General features: G+C 54.6%; 1 protein-coding gene across 5 annotated transcripts in view; it reads left to right on the forward strand.

Moving 5' to 3' along the window:
- ARID3A (AT-rich interaction domain 3A) overlaps nucleotides 1–16,677 on the forward strand; it is a 306,578-nt gene that overhangs the window by 91,165 nt on the left and 198,736 nt on the right. The window lies entirely within an intron of this gene.

Consider the following 16,677-nt stretch of genomic DNA (forward strand, 5'->3'; position numbering starts at 1 on the left):
GACGCGGAGACAAACCCACGTGACCACGTGCAAAACTCCAAATATACAGCAGGAGTCAGGGTCGGGATCCAACCCGCGACCTCCCGTGTACCAGGCGAGGTAGTTAACATCTCCTAGCCACTGCGGTGGCACATCGTGTCACCTTGCCGGGCTGAAACAAAGTCGTGAAAATCTCACTCGTACGGTGCAGCGCGGGCCAAGATTTCTACCACGGACTGCTTCTCCAGAGCGCGGTTCGACGTCGGAGAGATATCATAAGATTTGCCCGCAAAAGGGGGCTGAAAAATAGCGAGGGAGTCGCCCGCCTACCGGGTCCGAGCCTTGTCGTGTTTCGCATTATGTGTGCGGCGGGCGGCCGGGCCGGCCTGGGTTGCGTCGCGTCGCATTACAATGTCGCACACGTCCCGAGCACAATGCAAACACAACAGCAACAGCTGCCTTATTGACTCGGCGTGCGTGGGCCCGCGCCGAATCGTTGGTAACCCCGTTTGGTACGCGCTTAGCCCCCCCCCCGCCCCCCGAGCGTTCGCAACGCTGGCTGCCACTGCCGCCTCTACCACCGCCTCTACCTCCACCACCGCTGCCTCCACCACCACCACCGCTGCCTCCACCACCACCACCACCGCCTCCACCACCACCCCGCATCCACCGATACCGCCGCCACCACCTCCTCTACCACCACCACCTCCACCACCACCTCCACCACCACCGCCTCTACCACATCCTCCACCACCGCCTCTACCACCACCACCGCCTCGACCGCTACCTCCACCACCACCGCTTCCACGACCTGAACCACCGCCACCTCCACCACCGCCACCACCGTGTCCACCACCGCCACCACTCAGCCCCTCCGTGGGGCGGGCAACGGAACTTGCCCGGCGCGGCGTGATCTCAAGGGTTCCACGTTTTGTCGCTTGCAGTGCCGCATCCACCGACTCGCGTTGTAAAGCGCCGTCGCCAATCCCCACGTCACATTTTTCGCTCTGGAGAGAGCAAGAAGACTGCTCGGCCGTTGCATAAAAACCGGAGTTTTGATGATGCTGCTGCAGCTGTTTGCTGCAGCTGTTTGCTGCGTCCCAGCGCTCACGTTTGCAACCTATGTACGTGTGTTGAACTTCTTTCACGCCGTACATAGCCAACCGTGCTAATAGGAGGTGCGGGGGAAGGACAACAAACTAGACACACAAATGCAGTAAAAAAAAATGTTTTCACCCTACATGATTTTAAAGTGCATGGCTCCCAGTGCCTTCCTAATATCGGAAGGAAGAGCGTTCCAGACGGCCCCGGGGTAGCGCATCTGAAAGCGCTCGATGCAGCGGCCGTCATTGTAACGATAGTAATGATCAGACATTACTATCGTTGTGAGTCACGTGTGTATGTATTTTGAATTTCTTTCGCGCCGTACGTAATCAACAGTGCTAATCGAAGGTGAGGAAGGGAACTCTGTGTATCTGTAGATCTCTCTGTTGTAGCTCTGTGGATCTCTACGTAACTCTGTGAATCTCTACATAACTACGTGGATCTCTACGTAACTCCGTGGATCTCTGCTAAACTCTGTGGATCTCTACGTAACTCCGTGAATCTCTACGTAACTCCGTGAACCTCTACGTAACTCTGTGGACCTCTACGTAACTCTGTGGATATCTACGTAACTCCGTGGATCTCTGCTAAACTCTGTGGACCTCTACGTAACTCCGTGAATCTTTGTCTAATACCTCGAGTCTCTTAAGTAACTCACTGCATGACCGGAGTTCGCGTGATGGTGATTTGCACTCCTTGCAAAGTGGAGCGGCCTGAAATGTGCGTCGCGCGTCGGGTGCCAATGTTCGTTTCGGCCCGCGCATGTGGCGCGCGGGCGAGCGTTTGGTTCCGCGCGCGGCGTCCGACGTTCTGCTCGAGGTCCCGCAAAAGCCGCCGGGCGCGCACGCGTGGAGCGGAACGTCGGACGTGCGTGTGTCGAACGACGGCACAGGTCTCCCGTCTCTCCCGTCTCTCTACGCGTGCGTGCGCGTGAAATGTTCCTGCGTGCAAGATGCATGGGGAGAGAGAGAGAGGGAGGGAGGGAGGGAAGAAGGGGTGGAATTGGAGGAGGGGGGGGCGAGATGTAATCACGTGCTCACAGGGGACAGTCACATCCCAAAATAAATGATAAGCGGAGAGCTGTCCCGGCCCTGGCTCGCCGCTTGGGTGATGTGGTTGTGGGGGGGGGGTGAGGCAAGGGAGTTGGGGGAGGAGGAGGAGGGGGGTGGTGGTGGTGGTGGTGGCTATTGGAGGAGGAGTAAGAATTCCCAAAGTAAACTCCGCTCCACAGACAGGTGCAGCAGGGGCCCGAGGAGTTTAAATGGAGCCTGGCGTCAGAGTGGCGGCCGGGCCCGAAGGGAGGCCGGAGGGGAAGCTGCCGAACCGTCCTTCCCCAGCAGCCCCCGAAATGACCGCCGGCTTGACCCCCGCGTCGCCCCCCCCCCCCCCCCGTTCCACCCCCCCTCCACCTCCCTCGCTCGCTCGCTCGATGCTCCAGCGTTGGGCACGGCGGCCGCTGTCTAGGTGCTCGCCGCACCGCACGCGTGCCACCCAATCTAGATTTGAAGCTTTCGTGACTGCAGCAATCCGTACTCTTTGGTTCTTTCGGTAAAGTCACGTAGTATCTTTAGATTTGAAGCTGTCGTGACTGCAAGGATTCATATTCTTGGGTTTTTTCGGTAAAGTCACGTAGGTAAAAATTTTTTTACAAAAGTAATTTTAGTTTTTAGTTTTTTTTTATAAAAGTAATTTTAGTTTTAATTTTTTACCTACGTGACTTTACCGAAAAAACCCAAGAATATCACGTAGTATCGTATGTGCCACCCACTTGATGTTTTTGCTCCTGCTGCTGCTGCGGTGCCGCGGGGCTGCCCGCCGTGTTGGCGTGCGACGGCAACAAAATTAAATTGGGCAAGTTATTTAAAAAAAAAAATTGACGATGAGTGGTGCGGTGGGCACTCCCCCCCCCACCCCGCCACACACGCAACAGCAGCGGTCCCTCCACCGCTCTGGCGATCCGCGCCCAGCCGCCCCCGTGGGTTGATGATGCGACCTCGGCTCGCCGCTCGCTCGGCCCCCTCCCCTGTTCAACGTCCATGAATGCAGCCCTATGTGGTGAATCGCGGCCTCGCCTTGCCGCACACCAACCCCACACACCCCGCGCGCCCCCAGCAAGCCGGCCTCCTCCTGTGACGTGGCGGGCGGCCGACACCGCGAACGAGGCGGCGGCGGCGACGATTTCCCTGCCGGAGCCGACTTCTGTTCTGCGCCTTTCTCTCTCTCTCGCCTTTTTGAGGACACGTGGGGCCATTGTTGCCCCCCCCACACCCCCCCGGTGTTAAAAGTTTTAAATGTACCCACTAGATGCGGCTATCACTGATGGAACCGTGCGGGGGAACGCCGATTCGGTTTTGGTGTGAGGTGGTGTGGATTGGCAGCGGAAGTGGGGTGGTGGTGGTGGGGGCGAAACCCCCTCTCCCCACCTCCCCACCACCACCTCCTACTCCCCCCACCTCCTACTCCCCCCACCCACCTCCTCCCCCCTCCGTGCGATCCTTTAACGCAAATCCACTGGAGTCTTGAATGTGAAGGGGAGGTTATGGATTTATTATTGAGTGGACAGAACAGAATAGAAAGGCGAGAGAGGTGGAGGGGGGGCGGGTAGAGGGATGAGATAGGAGAGAGACAAAGGTGGACAGGGATCAGAGATGATAGTACATTAAAATACCAAGGTAGCGTCAAGAGGAGGAGGAGTGAGCGCGTGAATGGGGGGGGATGTGTCCAAATGAAGACATTGGATAGATGGCAGAGTGAGGTCACGTAAGGGGGCCGCAAAATGGAGAGATGTCGTATCTCAGAGAGAGAGAGAGAGATCGCGGGGGAGAGAGTGAATGAGCGAGCGAGCGAGCGGGAGAGAGAGTAATTTTCCATGCATTATTTACTGGGATCGTACCGGCTAGTTGGGTTTGTTTTTTTTTGGGCTGTGGGGGGGGGGGGATGCGGGACCGTAATTGTACTGAATGATTCCTCATGCATTTTTTATGGGGGGGCGGGGGGGGGGGGGCGGGGGGGGGGCGGGGGGGGGGGCCCGCGCCTTTCAAAATTCACATGGGCGCAACGGGACTCGAAAACTAACGCCGGGCACGTAAACAACAACAACAACAGCAGCAGCAGCTAAAGAGAGAACGCGTTCAAAATAAATATATTTACAACAATAAAAGCCGGCGATTGTGACCACAAAGCCGAAGCGGCGTCCGCCGTCCGTGCCGTGGCCAGGTGCGGGCAAGATGGGCCGAGCGAGGGGCCAGCTGCCGTCGCTTTAATGGACACTGCGACGAACTCACCATTGTGATCCCCGGGTTTGCTCGCTCCTTTTTTTGTGAATAATAAAACAAACACCCCCCCCCCCCCGCCTCCGCCACCGCCACCACCCCGGCATGGCACAATGAGAGAGTCTCTGGCCGGAGCCGAGAGCTCCCGCACCTCGCTATGAATATACAGCATTGATTATTAACTTTGGCGAAAAAGCTCAAAGGTCATGCGAGGTGGGGGGAGAGGGGGGCAGGTTATTTTTTATCATGCAATATTGATTCCCCCACCCCCTTCTCCACCTAGCCCCCACCCCCTACCCTCCACCCCTCTCCCCCGCTCCCTTCTCCCTCCCTTGCGTCCCTTCTGTGGGTTCTGTATCGAAAAGGGGGATGTGGGTAGGGGGCTGCCGGGAAGGAGGGGGGGGGGGTGGTTGAGCTCTCGCGTCTTATTTAACGCGTTTTAGAGCCCGCCGCTCTCTCGCACGATCGTTCGTCGGCTCGCCGGGCGCCGTGCGTGCCGTGCGATGGACGACGATTGTCGTGGGGGGGGGCTGGGGGAGGGGAGCTGGGGGGAGGGAGCTGGGGGGGGCTCCCCAACGATCGCGATGTCCGGCCGGCGGGACGTCGCCGGGCCACGACGATCGTTGTCCCGCGAACCCCGCTAAGGGTTTTTGCCTTTTTTTTTGTTAAACGACGCACTGGTTTGTGAGTCGCGGTTGAGTTTGCGCTCTCTGCACGCTTCGCTTGGGTCCTTGCGGACATGTCGATGATTATTACACTGGTCAACAAAAACTTTTGCAGCTGTTTTAGACTAAATTCAGGGCGCTGATTCCAAATCTGATCTCAGATTTGCTCTATCACATCTCATTTTTATGCTATCGGCATACCCCATTTTCATTGATTTTACCCGAAATTAACTCTGTCACTTATGATTGCAAGTTGTTGCGAGTCAGTGACTGCTTTAGTGTTAAAATACGGTGCTGTATTTTTAGGATAGTGTGTTTATAATATAATTTTATGTAGATATCCACATTTATTTAATATTTTTCTTCTGCAGTTTTTATTGAAAATGCAATATTTGATATCTCAAAAACCTGATGTGATAGACAAAAACTGTTGCCAGATTTGGAATCAGCACCCCAAAATTACCTTAACACCGTTGGAATACCTTATGCCAGAAAAGTGTGTTGACCAGTGTTTTTTCTTTCGGGAGGCTTCTGCGTTGGGGCAGCTTGTTGAGGTTCCATCCATGAGTATTTGGGCACGTGGCAAAGAGACGCGAGTGCCCGGAGAAAGCCCCGCTCGTGTCTAGCGGATGCCACTGAACGCTCCGCGCTGATGCATTCAATCGCTGTACACTGCCATCACGTGGTCACCTCGAGGGCCCAAGCCTATGACACCTGGTTTTTCTCCAGGGGCAGTGTTTTCATCCAAGTACCATCCAGGCTCAAAATGCCCTGATTTAAGCTTCCAATAGGAATGGGAGATCGGGTGACTTTGGCGTGACGTTTCGCCGGAGGGAAGTCACGGTGCGACATAGTCACGCGGGCGCTGCTGCTGCTGCTGTTGCTGCTGCTGCTCCTGCTGCTGCTGCTGCCTGTGGGAGTCCCAGCAGAAGGTCGTTTCTGCAACTCATGATGCGACTCAAACTGCACCACGGGGATATAATTTACGATACATTTAAGTCCGTCTTTAAATCTCACTTCGTTGACATGGCATTGACCCCCGCGCCTAGTTCTGGATGTGTACCCTGCAGATTCTGAGTGTGTGATTTCGTGAGTGGGTTGGTGAGTTGGTGAGTGGGGGGGTGAGTGAGTGAGTGGGTGAGCAAGTGAGTGAGTGAGTAAACTGGCCTTTTTCCCTCGCCTAGTCCTGGCCGTGTACTCTGCAGGCTCTGTTGATTTCCTGCCTTCCATACACGGCGCATCGGTGGGATCTACGGATGAAATACAGCGCTTTTCAAATGTCAATAATGATTATTAAATTAATTCCCATCTACATACTTTGGAGCATCCTGTTCCCAAGACTTGTTCACCTTTCCCATAAAAAAACTTATTTTTAGAGGCGGCCGTTGTACAAACAAGTGATATAATTTATACAAACAGCTCACGCAAATCCCCAAAATATTTTTGCCTTTCCAGATTGGAATAAATCATTCGTCTCGGCCCTTCGTTAATCCACTGCTGGATGACGTCCCATTCACGCAACGGCAGGCATAGCAGCGGCAGGCATAGCGTTGGGAAAAACGGTAAAACGTGACTCGTATTTTTCGAATGAAAAACCAGGGGTGGATTCCATTCGAATCAACCGAGATCTCATTGTGCGGTGGTGACAAGGCCCCGTCTAGCGCTGGCACGAAGGCTGCTCTTGATTAAGGCTTCGCCGGGCGGCGTTGGGCAGTGCCAACCGTCGTTGGCTCTCTCTTCGTCAGGATAATTATTTTCATCTTCACTCGGTAAAAGATGACAATCATTGGCAGTGTTACTCCTCCACCTCCCTCCCTGCAACAGTGGATTGACCACGGCTGATGCTGCTACCGCCGCCGCCGCCGCTGACAACGACGGTTCAAAGCGACGTTCGCTCACTTAGCCCCCGTTGAGAACCCGTTGAGATTCGTGATCCGCCTCCGTAAGGAGGAAAGGCGATCGAGCGCATTTATGTCGCCCACGTGCTGAGCTCCTGCTCGCCGTGAGCCTGCGACGGATGCCCCGTGATCTGTCGGAGCCGCCCGTGTCAAGGTCCTTGGTTAATCATCTCCAGGCGCTCCGTGCCTGCTCGCTCTGCGACGTCGACGGGGGCGACCGGGGTGGCTCCACGTGGTGGACGGGGGGGGGGGGGGGTCACCTGCTCCCCCGTGCGTGTGACGGCACGCGGGAGCTTTGCCCACACGCCATCGCGGTAGTTCCGTGGGGGACGACGATTCTTGGCGCTTCCCCCCCTGTCCCCCCCCGTTCCCCCCCCGTTCCCCCCCGTTCCCCCCCCCGTTCCCCCTCCCCCCCCGTTCCCCCCCTCCCCGTTCCCCCCCCCCCGTTCCCCCCTCCTTCCCCCTGCACTGGAGGCAGACGACGCAGCGACGTGCGCAGGGAACGTTTCGCGTGTCCTACCTCCTCCGAGCTGTGGGTCCCAACGCTTCTTATTCTTCTCTCCCATCGACTGGCTCACCCGCTCGCTGCCTTGCGCGCTCGCTCGCCCTGCAATTTACTCGCTGGCACCACTTCTCTTTCTGCTTCTTTCTTTGCACTACTCCGTTTGGGAATTCGCTCGTTCGCTCGCCACACCGCAAGGGGACGGTGCTCATCACTGATTCCTTCCCCAATGTCTCTTCTCACTCACCCCAGTCACTCGCTCACCCGCTCCCCCCCTTCCTCACCACTTAACGACGCATACACCCCCACCACCCACCCCCCCACTCATAAGTCATCATGAAAGATTTCACAGCATCCATCGAAATTGCTCGCGACTTAAAAGGCAGCGTTGCATTTCACCTCCTTGAAGGCGCATTTCACGCGCACAGTGTCAACATTGCTTGGGGGTAAGTGAATCAACGATCCCGGGCACCTCTTCCGGAACACTGATGATGATCGTATGACAGGGGTCTTCACCGTCCACTCCGGTGCTCACCGTTGCAGCGCGCTACCAGAAATTCTCGGCGCGGCCGACGGGACCCTGCCGAAACCGCCACCGCACATTCCATTCCCATAGATCGATCGATCGATGGATCCCCCCCCCCCCTCCTTCATCGATCCTGACGCGCCGATTGCACCCGCCAGCGCACGCGCCTCTGAAGAGACATGGCCTCGGGGATTGAATAGAAGGCCCGAGGATGGAATAGTAGGGCCGAGGATTGAATATCAATCCGGCGGGCGGCTTTCTAGGCGTCCGCCATCCCCCAACACCACCACCACCCCCACCCACGTTATCATCGCTGTTGCAGCGGTGTCGCGCTTACGATTCGAGTGGCTTTGAAGCGACCGACGCCGCTGTGAGAATCCCCTCCCTTTGCCCGGTTGGGAGAGAGCCGGTACCTCGCCATGCGATACCCTCCTGAAAAGCGACCTCTCGTTGTTTGGGGAATTAAAAAAAGGTGGGGGGGTGGGGGGGACGCGGGTGAACTAAAACAAAAACATAGCGAAAGAAAAAATTCCCGGCCGGAGCTTTTTCTTTTTTTTCTTCTTCCCTCTCCTTTCTTTATAAGTTGTTGACTGAAGTGCTTTTCGGTGTCGAGGGTGAGAAACGTCTGCGGTGGTATCGAGGCATGACCACGGCCTCTCTCTCTCGCCCCCCCCCTCTACCCAACGCTCTCCCGGGATTCCTTTGGGGAAAAACGAGACTCCTGAAAACGAGATTTCTTTCTCCTCCTTGTCACCGCCGCCGTCATCGTCGTCGTTGTTGTGGTTGGGGTGTGGCACGTGGGCAGTTCCGGCGGAGGCGCTGCGAGATCAGCGCTCGGCAAAGAAGAGCCGGGGTTCGCTTTACAATTTCTTTTTTATAATTTTCTTGCCCCTCAAATTGCCTCGTCTTTTCGGTCTACCGCCCCTTACAGAGCAGAAGACAGCCCCGTTGGCCAACAACATTGTTTGGCCGCATTAGTCACTCTCTTGCGTGTGCCATATGATGATAATGATGATGAGTAGTTTAAAAATATATATATTTGGGCCTTGTAGCGTAGAATGCTTTGTCTGCGTCAAACTCCAAATGTATTTGGGAGTTTTTGAACGTTCTCTCTCCCCGTGGTGGTGATCGCCACGTGAACTTTTCTCCCGGTTCCTCCGTGTTTGTTTCTCGTCTTCCACGTTTCTTAATCGACATCACCGCGTTTCGAGTATTTGGCCGCCCGTACATTTCCCGCGCGATAAGCCACTCCCGTTGAGCCGCTATCATTTGAGGCGGTGGGCTGTGGTGGTGGGTGGTGGTGGTGGGTGGTGGTGGTGGTGGAGGGGGGGGGGCTACAATGTGGGTGGGCCTCCTGAGCCATTTATCCGGCCGATCGGCTGACCACGGCGATGGCGGCAGCGGGTGACTTACTTACTTACCGGTGGGACTGGTTGACTGGGCCGTGTTTACCTCCTGTCTTTCCTTTCCGCTGAAACCTGAGAGTTCGCACGCAGATCAGGCCTCTGCTTAGAGAGGTTGGGGGGCGGGGGGGGCGGTTTAACTCGCGCGAGAGGTTTAAAAAAGAAAAACATTGGGAACGTCTCCTCTTTTCACGAGCGGAGGATGAAACGCGCGCGGGGGCGCGGATGCTTCGGAGGTTTTAATCCGACACAGGATGCTGCGCTCCGCTCAGAAACGATCCGTTCAACAACAAGCCGGGTGGTGGCGGGTTTAACGACACATACATGTTTACGCGATCTAACCCAAACAAAAATAAAAAACAACGCGTGTTGGCGTTCAGTTATTAATTTAACATCTATTCTTTTTGTGTTGCCCCCTCTGCAGTGTTTTTTTATTCGTTTGGGACGTCTGACCCTGAGCGAGTGGTTGTGGGTCTTGGCTCTTCGGTACCCTGGGGTTTGACCGCATTTTCCTGAAAAGCAAAAGACGCGCGCCCCTCGCGGTGTCGATAAAGTTACAGGAATCGCGGAAAATGGCCTTCATCAGACTGTTGGGGCCAAGTGCTGTTTGCGAACAGCTCCTAAGAAAGGGTGGCGGCACTGTGGCACACGAGGCAAGTAGGGGTGGCCAGCACCACGCCCGGCCGCCTTTGTCCGCCGGTTGGCGATGTTTACTCCACACCGCATCGTATGAGTCGATCTAGGGGGAGGCCCAGGATCGATCGGTTCAGATGATCCTAACTGGTGTTGGCCGTGAGCGGGAATGGGAAGTCGGGTCGTCGGGTTCACAGCGTTAACCCGCTGCACTACCGCTCCCCATAAAACGCACGGCCACTTACTCCACCACCCGTCACAGCCAATTGGTAAGGTTCGTCACGTAAACAGAACGTGCCAATTGGGTACTAGTACAGCACGCCGGTGTGTTGGAGAGCAAATCCGCGACGTTTATTGGTCGCGAATTGCCTACGTGTTAAATCGGTTGCGGGCGTGTCGAAAAAGGTTTATCCGTTCGACCTGAAATTTTTGTGAAAATGCCATCACGGACCACAACGGGCAGTGTGTTGACAGCAGAAGAAGAAGACGTAACAACAACGACAACAGCAGCAAGCAGCAGAGCTGCAACTTGCCTGTGGACAAAACTGACGTGGAGAGATGAACGTGCAGGCCAGCATAATAATAACGACGATGATTAAGTGTCCGTTGCCACGAGCGTTGTAAACGCCCCGGGTTCGCGTTGACCTGTTGACCCCGTTGCAAGCGTCCAGTGGTAACGATCTCAACCGGTCGCTGGGTTCCCCACCCTAGGTCGACTCAGCCTCGAATGAGTACCCGGCACGGTCTTCGTGTCCGTGCGTACGTGTGTGTGTACGTGCGTGCGTGTGTGTAAACGTAGTGGGGAGCGGTGGTGCAGCGGTCAGCGCGCTGCGCTACGAACCCGCCAACCCGGGTTCGATTCCCGCTCACGGGCAACGCCGGTGACGATTATCTGAACCGGTCTTGGGCCTCCTCTAGGTCGACTCAGCCTCAAATGAGTACCTGGTGTGGTGTGTAAACATCGCCTCACGTTCACGTGCGCCATTCCGCTACAGCACATCACAGCGCTCTGCCCCAACAGTCTATTTATGTTGTGTGGGTGTGTGGGGGGGGGCAATCGTCAATGTAGGCTATGCGATGGAGGTGGGGTGAGTGGGGGGCGGCCGACTTGTTGTTGTCTTTGTGTTTTGCGCGTCTTGTGCAAATGCGTTGCCCCACCTGCTACGTGAAACGTGCGTTGAGCAGATCGGTGGGGAGAGCTGTAGGGTGAGCGGGTCACGGAGTTTCGTGAATAGGCTGAGTGGGGGGGGGGGTCGTGGCGGCTGGGTGCTTGGGGCTGGTTGAGGTGGGGGGGGGCCCAGCTCACGCCCCTGTTAGCTCAGCTTCGTCATGTGCCATTCTCTTTGCTTACTTGTGTAAATACTCCAATTAATAGATCCCGCTGCCTTATTTACACGAACGGCCCCGCGCGCCCGCCTCTCCCCCCCACCACCTTCCCCCCACTAACCGCCCCCCACCGCCCCCCCCCCCTCCCACATCATCATCGAGCTGATGACGACGGCTCCGTGAGATCCACACTTTGACACGCAGCAGCAGCGGCAGTTAAAGCGCTTACGTGACCAATGCTATTCATAATAAAGGATTTTGAGTTTCATCTTCTTGGTTCTTTCGGTAAAGTCAAGTAGAATGGAAATAATAAAATAATAAAACATAATAAAATAATTCTCGCGACGTTTCGGCCACAACACAAGCAGCCTTCCTCAGGTGAAGAACAGGTCTGTCGGAAAGACAGCGTCAGACCTGTTCTTCACCTGAGGACAGCTGCTTGCGTTGTGGCCGAAACGTCGTGAGAATTGTATTTTATTATGTTTTATTTGTATTATTTTATTATTTCCCTTCTACGTGACTTTACCGAAAGAACCAAGAAGATGAATCCCTGCAGTCACGAAAGCTTTAAATCGAGATTTTTTGTTTGTTTACCGGGGTAGATCGCGTAAATATAAATGCGGCGTTAGCTTTCACTTTTGGGCTCACGGTGGTGAAGTTATCTTTTTGCTCTGCTTCACCGAAGACTTCTTCCGCAGTTGGTTGGCGAAATCTCGCTCGGTGAAGCTGGTTGTGATCGCCTGCTCGCCATCACGCCGTGTGCGCTGGAGTGGTGACGAACTCGGCACGTTCTGCTCACGTGACAGACCTTGCTAATTGACGCATTTATTTTTCGATTTAAAGCTTTCGTGACTGCAGGGATTCATCTTCTTGGTTCTTTCGGTAAAGTCACGTAGAATGGAAATAATAAAGTAATAAAAGTAAAACATAATAAAATAATTCTCACGACGTTTCGGCCACAACGCAAGCAGCCGTCCTCAGGTGAAGAACAGGTCTGTCGAGAAGACAGAGTCTGTGGCCGAAACGTCGTGAGAATAATTTTATTATGTTTAATTGTAATTATTTTATTATTTCCATTCTACGTGACTTTACCGAAAGAACCAAGAAGATGATGCATTTATATTCGCGCGATCTAACCCGACCAAAAAATTAACCTTTTATTAGGAATCCACACGGTTGAAACCCTCCGCCGCGCAGCAAGCAAGCAAGCAAATACCACACCAAGGGAACGACTGAACGATTGAACGACCTCTCCGTACGAACAAAAAAAGAGTTGTACAGCCCAGTGGGCCTTACCTGCTGGTTAAATACAAAAAAATAGTTCAATCGTTTTTTTTTTTAGTATGGTTCGTTTGAGAAGAGAGCCAAGGTCAGCCAACCGTCTCTTTTTCGTACGCCGGCTTTTCCATTCAGAGCGAGCCGGAGGAGAAAAAAAACTATCACCAACCGTTGTGCTGTGTTACTTGCAAAAGTTCAACTTCCCCATTTTTCGAGGCGCGTTTCTTCGCTTCTCCGTCGAGGAGCCCGCCGGCGTCGATCCGCCGCTGACGCGTCCGTCCCCTAGGTAGACTCGACCTTAAGGAGGTGGGAACGCGCACCGATCCGACCGCCATCGCGAACGGCACTTTGCCCCGCGATTGCATGTTTTTGCCGCGTGTAATTTTAAATAAATACGACGCGCAAACTGCGAATCCGGGAATTCGCATCGTCAAGTTAGAGGCCGCCAAAGTGCCGTCGCAACAAAGATCCCCGTGGTATAGCTTTCGTTAAGTAGTTTACCCCCATCCCCGCCATTTTTACAACTTGGGAACCTCAATAACAATCGGAATTTAACATAGCCTTAAGGAACGCTTGGATATAGCATTCTTTCCAAATGAAGGCAAACCGCCCATCAGCTGCCAAAAATGCACGCAGGCTTGGGCAGATGAGCGCATGTTACGCAAGTGGCTTTGGGAAGGGGTCCTCCAAGCGTTATGCAACTTGCGTCGCGCTCGGAAACCGGTTTTCGGCGTCTCGGCGAAGACGTTCATCGTCCTGGTCGAAAATAAAAAAAGAGATCTTCTTGGTTCTTTCGGGTAGAAGGGAAATAATAAAATAATACAAATGAAACATAATAAAATACAATTCTCACTAATTCTCACGAGTGAGAATTGTATATATTTTTTTCCCTTCTACGTGACTTTACCAAAAGAACCAAGAAGATGAATCCCTGCAGTCACGAAAGCTTTAAATCGAAAAAAAGAGATATTTATATATATTTTTAAAACTTAACCTGCGGCAGGCCCGTCTGACAGTCCTGCCCGCACGAGCGTCGTCGTACGGCCTTCCCTCGTTTGTGGGATTCAATTTGCGAAAGTGCACAAACGCGTCCTGATTGCCGTAGGTCGGCGTGTAATTAATTATTGGGGTCCCCCCCCCAGCGAGATGTTAACTACCTCGCCTGGTGTGCAGGAGGTCGTGGCTTCGATCCCGACCCTGACGATGCCTGGAGTTTACTGGTGCCGTGATTCTCACAGCCTGTGCCGTAACGTTACCCTACATTTATCCGCGTCCTGATCACCCGTACCAATGCCGTCATTTGTTTCCTAGATGACCGGCAGCTTTGCACCTTTGGGTGGGTGGAGGTGTGGGGGGTTGCATCTTAATTTCATGGCGAGATGTTAATTACCTCGCCTGGTATGCAGGAGGTCGTGGGTTTGATCCTGACCCTGACGCCTGCTGCTGTATATTTGGAGTTTGCGTGTCTCTCTTTCTCTCCGCCCCCGCGGTCGCCATGGATGTTTCTCCGGGTTCTGCGGTTTTTTCCCCTCCACATTAAGAATCAACGTCACGTGTTCCGAGTATTGGATACTGCTATAAATTTCCACGCGATGATGATGATAATGATAAGAAGCCGCTTCGTTGAGCCATCATTTGTGATAGCCAGAGTCGCTTCTGAGAAAAGAGCTACACAAGTCGGTGGGACCTTACCTGTTAAAATAACAAATCAATATTTTAGTTTCATCAATTAATGCCAGGTGATTTGGCGCTCATTTGCATGCAGCCATCTAAATAACAGCGAACAAACGGAACGTCGGGTGCACGAAGCGTACTCCGTAACATCGAATTTCAGAGAGAGAGAGAGAGACATAGGTTTCAGTGTTAACAGTCTTCGCAGCACATTCCCAGCACGCAGACGCCAAAAACACTTTGGTCATAATCATCATCATCGCCATCATCGTCATTGCCAAAATTGAGGTCAGACACGCGTGTAGGCGCGAGTGATTGCATGCCAGAATTGCGTGTACACGCTCGCGTCCGTGTGTTCCGGCCCACGTGCCCCCGTGTGTATGTGTGTGTGTTCACCTCCGCCGTGCCCGTGTGCTCGCGTGAACTCGTGTTGAGCGTGCGAGTTCGTACGGGAGCGCGCGCGCGTGCGTGTGTGCGTTGGCGCGCGCGTGTGTGTGCGTGCACGCCTGCAGCTCCCGTTAAGTGTGTCACTAGGTCTCCGGGCTGGATGCCAAGGCTACCGTGCGTAGCGCCGTGTTTACATGTAGTCCTTGGATGGCTGCCACTTCTGCGCCGATTGCTGGCAGCAGTCAGACCGCCCACCCCCCGCACCACTCTCACTTCTTCTGCGGTTTTGGCACGATTTCTTGGCAGCGTAACGCTCGGCAGGCAGCCCAGTCTCTCCCGAGTCCCCTGCCAATAGAAGGTGGTGGCAGCATTCCGGCACAGATTAGTATGTTATTGACTGCGGCGTTTAGTGAACGTGCCCCCCCCCCCTCTCTCTCTCTCGTTGCCTTGCGCGGAAATCACCTGCAGGAGACGCGCGGGTAGATGTGGCTAGTGGTGGTAATTCTGCGTTCGCGTGGCAAGGGGCCGGTCCGTGCTGCCTGTTCAGCCGGTTCGGAGGGCGGCCACGGTTCATTCCTGGCCACGTGCTTTTGCAACAATGGTACTTTTTATTTTTGTTCTGGTCAACTGTTACTCCCGTCGGTTGATTTCGGCCCTCAAATAATAAGTGGCCGGCTGGTGTTATGGCCACCGCCCGTCGTCGTCGTCGTCCCGAGCCGTCCGGCACCGGCGCACGAAGCTGACTTCATCGTTTCCGATCTCCGCGGTCGACGCGTTCGCTCACTTTTTGGGCTGCATACTCAGTCGTTGGGTCTCGAACGCTGGCCGTCCGCTCGCCGCCCTCTCGGAACAACATGTAATGAGTACCAGCGAGCGTTTGACGACCGCCACCATCATCATCATCGTCATCGTCGTCGACGTAAACAACGTCGACATCGTCCATCATCACGGAGCACAAACGTGGCTGGGTAGGGGCGTGCGATACTGACAGCCAGCGACGGCAATCATCCACGCCGTCAATTTCCTTTCCCTGTCCGACTTGTAGGGCGCTCGCAGCTCCAGCTCGTAGGCTTTTTTTTTGTGTGTCCGTGGCGGCGGTCTATCTTGGACGCAACAGCGAGGAAGAATGCGGTCTTTGTGCGTGCGTGCGTGCTTGTGTGCAATTAAGGAATTGTTAATGTCGCGCGTGTTACAATAGTGGGTAGATGGTTGGGGGGGGGGATTGGGGCGGGGGGCAGTGGAAATAGCTCAAGGGACGGGGCAGCAGGACAATGGCTCGGTTCGTGCGTGGGCCCCGCTCATGCACGTGCGCACGTGTGCGTGTGTGTGTGGCGGGCCGAGTGAGCGCGCGAACGCCGATGATGTTGCTGCGGCCGCCGCCGGATTCCATCGCCCCACCGCCGCGGTTATTTAGGCTTGTGCCTGGGGACGCCCCCCCCCGCCACCGGGCCCCCCCCCCCTCGCTCTTCTGCATTCAGAAGCCACGTCTTGTCATGAGCTTGGGGGCACCGTAGTGGCCAGGAGATGTGATCTCCCTCGACTGGTACGCAGGAGGCCCGTGGGTTCGATCCCGGACCCTGGCGATGCCTGTTGTTGTACGTGATGTCTCTCACTCTCTCTCTCTCTCACCCCCCGTGGTGGTCGTAGCGTGGATTTGACTACGGGTTCATCTGGGTTTGCCCTCATCTTCCTCCACATTTAGAATCGGCACGCTTTAAGATTTGTTGGGCCGCGGCTATAAATTCCCGCGCGATATCGTCAGCGGCCACTGCCACGAGCTTATCGTGTGCGGACAGGTCACCTCAGAAAAATATCGAATATCTCCGCGGGCTTTACCTGGTTAAATAAAATAGTTGAGTTTCTTTTCAAATTCCGGCAGGGCCACGGCAGCGTGCGTGCATAGAGTAGGCTTCTTCTTCTTACCGTTTGTCGAGTAATAATAAAATACTGAAGCATCTTCCGTGCGAACATCGATTTGATCTTTCACCGTTCGGCATGAATGGATGTCGCGATGAGATTGGTAGCGGCCTCTA

Source organism: Lethenteron reissneri, chromosome 1, assembly GCF_015708825.2.
Source record: "Lethenteron reissneri isolate LAM-NWPU_2019-01 chromosome 1, ASM1570882v1, whole genome shotgun sequence".
Classification (NCBI taxonomy): domain Eukaryota; kingdom Metazoa; phylum Chordata; class Hyperoartia; order Petromyzontiformes; family Petromyzontidae; genus Lethenteron; species Lethenteron reissneri.